This window comes from Tyto alba, unplaced genomic scaffold (genome assembly GCF_018691265.1).
Source record: "Tyto alba isolate M040663 unplaced genomic scaffold, T.alba_DEE_v4.0 Super-Scaffold_13, whole genome shotgun sequence".
NCBI lineage: Eukaryota > Metazoa > Chordata > Aves > Strigiformes > Tytonidae > Tyto > Tyto alba.
Genome location: NW_024881275.1, coordinates 10,265,558 through 10,274,219, shown reverse-complemented (window position 1 = coordinate 10,274,219; position 8,662 = coordinate 10,265,558).

The window sequence follows — 8,662 nt, the reverse complement described above, 5'->3', positions numbered from 1 at the left end:
CACTGCCCCGTCGTGCTGCTCCTGCGTGGCTCCCGCCCCTCCCCAGTCGGTCGCTGGCTTATTTTCTAGACGCCAGCTCTGCGCCCCACGCCGAGCCCTTTGCCAGCTGTCCAAATCACGGTGCTTTGCTTCGTGGAGAGAAAGATCGCTCCCCGCATGCTCAAGTGGAAAATCAGCGCTGCGGTTACCAGCACACTGGTTTATGTGCCTGTCAACCATGATTCGTAGAAATCCCAAGCTTTCGCTGTATTAATCTGTAATGAGTTCATTACAGATTTATTCGATGAAGTGAGGACACTCATCAGCTACACCAGAATTTGTATCTGGATGTTCAGGATCCAAAAATCACATCAGACTGGTCCAAGAGTGCCTCTGACCTGTTTGTTTCCCCTCCCCCTTTTCCCTCAGTTCCATTTTCCTTTCCTACACACATACCTTTCAGCCCTGTGACCATAATACTTATTTATACAAATTGCATCTAGCTACAGTTATGTGAAATATGCCTCAGAGGAAGTTTTCTGCCTTTCACTGTAAGAACTTTTTAGTTTTGTGCCTGCAGCTGCAGAAAAAGGGAGGCTAAATTATTTTCATGTTCTGACCTCTCTTCTAGAAAAAAAAAAAAAAGGTAAAAAAAGAAAAAATCCCTTACACTGCTTCAGCAAAACACTATGTTCTGTTAAGCATATCTAGAATTTTGCTAGAGCCCAGTCCTGTGATCAGAAGCTTCTAGCATGACACATGGGGAGTTTTTTTTTTTTTGTTTGTTTGTTTTTTTGTTGTTTTTTTTTTTTGTTTGTTTGTTTTGTTTTTTTTTTGTTTTTTTTTTGTTTTGTTTTGTTTTGTTTTTTGGTTTTTTTTTTTTTGTTTTTTTGTTTTTTTAATTTTAATATATCAGTTGATACTATTCCCTCTCATAAGCATTATGGAAAAAGGAACTCAGTTATGCACGCCTATGATCCTCACTTATTAGAACAGGCAACAGCTAACCCTCAGTTAAAGCTTCTTACTGTAGAGACAATGTGGATGAAGCCAGAAGAACAGTAATGCTCATAGTAACACAATCAAGCATCACATTTGGGTTCCTATAGTGACTTGCTCTCCTAGGAAAAGGTGAGGCATGCTGGAAGGTCCACAGGTTTACCTAGATGTGTATCTGAAAATAATAAGGAAAGACAGTACAAGAAAGCAGTTTCTCAGGTGATTTGCATTCCAAAATCCTTCTTTGCTGAGTATCTCTGCCTCTTTTCCTACCAGTTTTTAATGACAGTGATTCATACTCTACCTTTCACTTAAATGTTCTCATGTCTTCAAATGCTGATGTACAGGAAACACAATAGATCCTGGAACAGAACAGAAGCAAAAGATAACATGAGAGCACTGGGGGTGAGAAAGAGATTATACATGCCTGGGAGGTCCATTAGCATGTTATTCCCAGTGTTAGTGTTACAGAATTTGTAAGAAACAAGAAAAATTTTATTTTCTGCTTCTGTGTCAGTATGTGTGTGGAAGAATGACTATTGAGTGACATAAGCAGAAACACGTGTCACACTGCATCCAGTATTACATTTTAGATGATGTCTCACCCAGTAGAACAATTTGGTGGTAGTAAATTAAAAGGAATGGGCCAAAAGGCTTTTTATTTGGGAATAAATATTTAGGTAATTGTAATTTTGTGAGGAATCTTTCTATGTAGTTTTCTCTTCTCCCACTTCTCTCCCTTCCTGCTTTTCAGGAAACACTTGATTTTCATCCTTAAACATTTGTTTCTTTAAAATATCTTCTGTTAGACCCAAAAGACTGAGGGAGAAAAGTCACAAGTGATTTTGGGACAGTGGCACAGTTTAAACAACAGTCTGTCATCCCTGACTACTCATCTTTATCACAGTGCTGTCTCCTGCTGTGCGCTAGCATAAGGGCAACTGATCTGGCTGAAAAATAAACCTTTTCTTACGATGGATTATTGCTTAGCTGGATCACTTCATCTCTTCAGTTCTCCATGTCAAATGGCTATGTCAGCACAACAGGGAGGGGTCTAGAAAGCAGAGATGAACATTTGGGGACATGATCGCCCATGCAGTAACCTAACTGCAACCTGAAAAGCTCAGAAGAAATTGTTACTTCTGAAATGATTCAGTCTGTACAATAACAGGACAATACTTTAAAATCATAATCAGAGAAAAATGCTGTGGTGAGAATTGTATCCAACTAGGGGAGATTCAGCCTAGCCATTCAGATCCAAGGATTTCCTATGGCCAAAGCCTTCCCCTCTGCCATCCACTGTAACAGCTCTCACTGCACTAAGCATTTGTGCATGGGAATGGAGCTAATATTTTCTTTAGCTTTGACTGAAATTGGGTACATAAACATAAGTGTTAGAAGCAGGAAAAGCTAGGCAGGTGATGTTTAGATGCCTGCACAATATTGAAGGCAGCAGAGCAGAAATTCATAGTCTTGAGGGCTACTGAATTGAGAAGCCCAGATTCTTATGAGTTCTGTCATTTGTGCCCTATGCATCACTGTCAAAATATCCTTAGCTCCTGTCTCATGTTCCTTGTGTCCTCCCGATTCCTTAGCTTTCCTCCTACACAGTAGCCCTACTGCTTCATCTTTTTGCCAGAAGGCAAGCGTGTGAGGGTGTGCACACTGTAGCTGATTTTGAGCTATGTGTGCTGATTATCCAGCTGACAAATCAAATGTACAGGTCCCTGTTCTGTGTATGTTGAAGGCTTTCATTCAGTGGCATGGAGATTGCTCTGCAAGAGACTGCATGAAGTATACAGCAGCAAACATATCTGAGACCTCCTTCAGCCAGTTGCAATTAAATTTGACAAATGTGTTCAAAGTTTATTAGGGACAGGGATGAAGCTGTGAAAAGCCATTAAGAAAAAAGAAGGGGCAGGGGGAAAAAAAAAAAAAAGATAAAAAAGAAGGGGGAAACAAAAGATTTTGTAAGCCTGGTATCCTTAGGAAAAAATCTAAAGCAATTGCAGTCTAGCAGAAGGAATGAATAATATGTTTAACGTAACATGTTGTACCAGTATGCGTATAACATCATCACATGTAAAGGCTGTGCCCCTCCTACAAACACTTTGAAAAGTTCTCCAGTGTACTGATGGTATTACTCCTTTATGTTCAGCTATCAGATGATAATTATTTGGTTATTCCTGTACAGTCAGCTGCACAATACGTTTCTTTTCCTTGTAGGTATTTGCTGTTCATTACAAAAGCTAACTTTTAAAATATTTTTCTTCCCTTGCAATATATTTATAGGAAAAAATCCACAGAGTAAATCAATAAATATTTCCTGCTTACGTTATGTGTTTTAAGAAGCAGCAGACATTCATGATGGCTGTTTTGAATGGGAATACAATATTGATGATAACCAAATTACATACAGTGGCTTTCTCTTTTTTTCTTTTATATTCAGTATTGATCACTAGGGACAAAAAGCGTTCAAAATCCTTTGTTGTTTACTGGAGACATCGTGAGTTCATATGTCACGGCTATTGTGTCTGACTTTAGACAACAGTAGTGAGATGAAATGCAGCTCTGAAGGGAATGAATTCATGCTGGCTTAGCTGTCTAGGGTACATTAATGTTCTCTGAAATGGCTGAAATGTTTTAATCTCCCTTTCATCCTGGTCTGTGCATTTGGTTATCTATTCAGGACTAAGCCCTCTTCATGTATTTTCCAGGCCTTCCCGCTATGCAGCCTTCTATATATAACTGCATTGCAGACTTTTCAGGCTTATACCAATAACTAATTCATCTTGCAGATACATTATTACATACTGTTCCTGTAGTCTCTGCTACCTAATTGGCACACATCTGAAGATGACAAACACACTTATTGTAGTCCAGTTCTTTTTAGAGAGTACTGCACACAGACTTGCAATTCGTTTCTATGCTTTTCTTCTCTGACCAAATCATTAGATAGGGCTGTCCATAGCAAAAAAAATACCAGTGTGAGCTAACATGGCAACATGTTAAATGATGGTGGGATTTCAGAAAGACCACAAGTGTGATTGCACTCAGAGGAATGGATGTATCTTAATCAGTTTAGTTCTATATGCTCTGGTGATCCAACTTCCTACCTGTCTTGCTCCAACATTCTGACTCTTACAGACCAGAGAGTATTTCCAAGAAAGGGCCAAGTGTTTTAATTTAGAAATAGAGTCATGTGGCTTTCCAAAATATCTGTTCAAATATATTGCCTCTCAGTTACTTGCTGTGTGTTGAAACATAGAGGAATAGTCTGGAACAGTGTACTTTTTGCAGATGCTAAAAAAGAGAATGGGGTAAGGAGGCAAACCATAAGATTTCCAAACTGAGGGTCAGACAGGAATTATCCCCAGGGGACTGCTGGAAAACTTTTAATTTTGCCTTGCAGAATAGAGTAAGCTTATTGTGTATGGTCACTGGGCACATTTCACTAACAAATTCTGTGCCTGTATGAGAAGCAGAGAGCACTAATAATTTCTTTGCTCTCTTCACCACAAATTTTAGGTGTGCACTTCTGGAACTAAAGGTCTGCTGCTAACATAAGGGAAGCGACCCATTTAACTGGAAAGTTTGGGTACCACTCATACAAGGTTTTAACTACACAAAGACTCTCGGGGAAATTGTATCAAATTGTGACTATTTTAAAACTGCTTAAAATCTTTAATGGACAGCACCATTTGAAATTTAAGAGGTTTTAATTTGGTTTAGCTAAATGGTCTTTGGAAGTGAAAGAAGCAAAATAAATGTTAACCTTTTTTCATTCTACATAATAGTGCCTGTACAGGATGTAATACAGAGACTACAATAGTTCACTTCTAGGTCATATTTTTAATTAATTCAGATTTATTTTTTTCAAGATTTAAGTTTAGGCCAGTCCTGGAAGGCCAGTTAGGGGCACCAGCCTCATTTGAAGAAGGACATAAAAGGCCATGACTAGTCCATGACCTAGAAGGATAGCTTGCTGTAATTACTACAGCTACATTGGTTAATATAAAAATGTAAGTGCTTTTTCTAGAGTTCATTTTGTAAATTCTGTAATTTTCACTGCTGATGAATAATGAATATTTTCAGATTAGTCTCATTTTCCTTTTCTAGATTCAGAGCACAAAAGTATAGAGCTTACCAAGATACAAAGCAATTTCTGAAAAGCAGCTTTTTAAAATTTAAGCATATCTACTTGTATGGATATTGGACACAGGCTCATTTTCAGAAAACTCTTCACAGCATTGCTTCCATAATCATTTGCACACAGGAGCACTCCAAGCACAGGCAGCATATTAAGGGGGTATGTTGCCCAGCAACAAAACCAGGAAGAAAACACTCAAGATCCTGCTCCATTTGCTGGGTTTTTTGTTTCTAATTATCATTATTGCAACCGGGCAGTGAGGCAGCAAGGCAATAGCTAGGAATCCATGTTCAAACTTCTCAGTCTGCATTACTCACTGACCGGACTGTTTCATTCCTTCTTTCTTTAGATTGGCTGCCAGTGTTCTGGGTGTCAAGAGAGTGAGAGCGCACTTCTAGTCTCTACGGTCTTGACTTTTAGTTGAACTGCTTCCAGTGTTTACCTTTCTCTATCTCCAGGGCTGTCTGGTTCTTCAGGCACTTCCAGTGTGTGGTATGGGCAAACAGTCTTTGGCTTATTACAGAAGATCATATTTATGACTTATTGAGATGTGCAAAAGCTACTGTTGTAACTTTATAAATTACCTCACATGCAAAGCTTGTATTTGGAATAAGTATGGGGGCCATCCTTGTGCGTTACCAAACAGGAAGGGGAAGTAGGTAAGGCATGTTTTACAGACCTCATTATTTCCATAAAATGAAACCACTTAATCATCTTTTGCCTTCACACCTATATTCTCCCTTTAGCTTCTAGCATCACGTGTTTCTCTACAAGAAGACAACAAACTAGGAATATAACCTGACAAAACAAAAGTAAGTGAGAATTTCTGTACTGAATATAAAAGCCACTTAAACATTTCTATCCATGTCAGTTCTGGTCAGACAACAATGGAATTTCATTCATACACCTGGGCAAAATATAATTTGTATCTCCCTTCCCATTTGTGTGTTGTAAGTATTCTAGAACGCTGTAGGCTGAACTTAGATAAACAATAATTAACTAATTTTATTTAAAAAAAAAAAGGTATTAAAGTTTATTTTTAAACAAAGTATTACAGGTTCTTTTTACACTAAAGCAAGAACCCACTTAATCTGAGTGCATTTGTTCTAGTTTTACATGTGTTCATTTTTAGACAGCCTGTCTGCCCAGAAGATTATACCATCTTAAATAATATAAACAGATATTGTTGGATAGATCAGCGATGCTGTAGAGTGATATATTTCTGTGTGATCTGATGCACATACTGCATTGGGTGGATATTATTAGGTACAGTACCCCAGTGTTATTAAATACAGTTCCACTGGAGTCCCTAATAACTGTACCTACCACAGCACACTGCAGCATCACCTTTTCATTCCACTTCATGCCCACAGCAACATTAGCCACTTCACAACATCTGTGAGAGAAAACAAAAATCATCCTATTTTTTACAGCACATCTTTAGCCACAATGAGGTAAAGACAAAATCATGCCAAGAGGAAGGGATATTAGAAAAAACCTTAAAGAACCAAGTTTTGAGTGAGGAGTGAAGCTTTATGATTCAAACGTCAGATTTAAAAATTAATTTTCTTGCTGCTTATCACCCTTTGGTAACACAAAAATGCCTCTTACACAAATCAGCCGATGAGTAGGGGCTGTCTTTCAACACACTAGTGTTTCTATTTTGCTTCAAAGGATCAGTGATTAAAATATCAGAATAAAATAGAAACAACTTGAGTTTGTAGACAGTACATGAGGAAATTAAGTGGGTTAGGAAGTTTAGTTTAAGCCCTTCATCCTATTTATTTATTTATTGTAGTTGTTTTTACAAGGAAAGAGCTACGTTTGCTTTAAAGCCAAAGACCTGCATACATGTATGACATGATCTTGCAATTTATTTGGAAGTAAGTTCCACTAATATGCTTTTTTTTTCTTTCTTTCTTTTTTGAGACTTTTCCTACCTTTCCTGTCAACTACATGGTCTAATCTAATAGGCTCTGAGCATATGTGCAAGCTACCACAGGGCATGCTAAGGGGTATGTTTCATAACTGTTCTTCTATGGTAACTGGATTGGGGTTATCATGAAGTAACTGCATGAAGTGACATGAAGTTCCATTTTACAATCTAGCAAATGAAAGGCTGACTTGTATGCTGACACCAAAAGATACTTTTTCCACAGAATTATTATTGCAAGAGCTCTGTTCTATTTAATGTGGAGTCTGGTTAGCTTTTTTTATGGCAGTCAGTCTGCTCTGAGTGTTGTGGATACTATTTTGTTGTGCCCATTCACATTGGTTGCCTCAATATGGAATTTTCTAGCATATTGTCTTAGGCTAGCTAGTTCTTGCGAGGCCCAAGTCCATTAAGTCCATTTGTCTGACCTCCTTCTTTGTGTATGCAACTTGCAATCCCCTTCTCCATCTGCCACTAATAGCGTCCTGACATGACTGGCCAAAGCTCTCCATTCTCACCTTTGGGATAAATCTGTGTTCTGGTATTTCCGCAGCAGACTTCAGGGCACATAACCTTTCTGGCAAAAGATAGGATTTCCCTCTGCCCTCCCAGGGCTGCGCCTTCTGTTAGCCATGATCTCAGAGCAAATTTCACTAACAGGTTTTAGTGAGATCAGCTATCACACCATCTCCCATATAGCCTTTTCTCTTGGAAGCAGCACAGTTGCGCGGGATGAAACACCATTGTAAGTACTGTCCTGGATGTGCCAACCTTCCAAATTTAACTACATATCTGCATGCTGCCTGTCCAGAAACATCTGGTTAATGTGTGAACAGTTCCCAACACTCTCTCAACATCCCGCCTTACTGAAGAGGATGCATTTCAAGCCAATGTGTTGGGCTTTTGTAACAAACTTTGGTATATGCTACTACTCTTACAACTTCAGGGAGAGACAATATTTGAATTTTTGTAGGTCCTTTTGATTTGGAATAGAGATTAACTGCTACTGGGTGATACTCAGCACAACCCTGGTCACCAGGCTGTGCAAGTCTTGTTTACACAAGGAGAATCATTCAATCTGAGTGTTCCTTTGCAGTCACATCCTTAGCACACTACGAGCTCAAAATTTTCTCCTCCGTAGGCTGCTCCTTACACAACTTGATTTACTCAGTTCATCTCTGGGTCTTTAGTGTTTTTCTTCATAACAGTCTTCCTTCTGGTTATGATAAAACAAATGCACAGTCTTTCCAAGAAACTCTGCTTCAGTCATTCATATTCTTAACCAGCTGTAGTTTTGCATGAAGTATGTGCTTAACTCTCTTACAGCAATTTCAAGTGAAGGACTGTGGTTGAACCTGACAGTTTCAAGAAAAAGCAACGCTACCTGTCACATTCCCAACAGACTTTAAATAATTGCATATTGTTGCAGGACATCCTTTGAAGTTCCTCTTCACTGACATTAGATTGCTTGGCTCTCCTAGTTTCTTCACAAAAGTATCTCAAGTATTAATACTCCACTCTTTCCTTAGCACTCATATGTATGTATGCTTGTATTTTCTCCCACATCTCCTGAACTGTCTGTGCACAACAACTCACGAGTA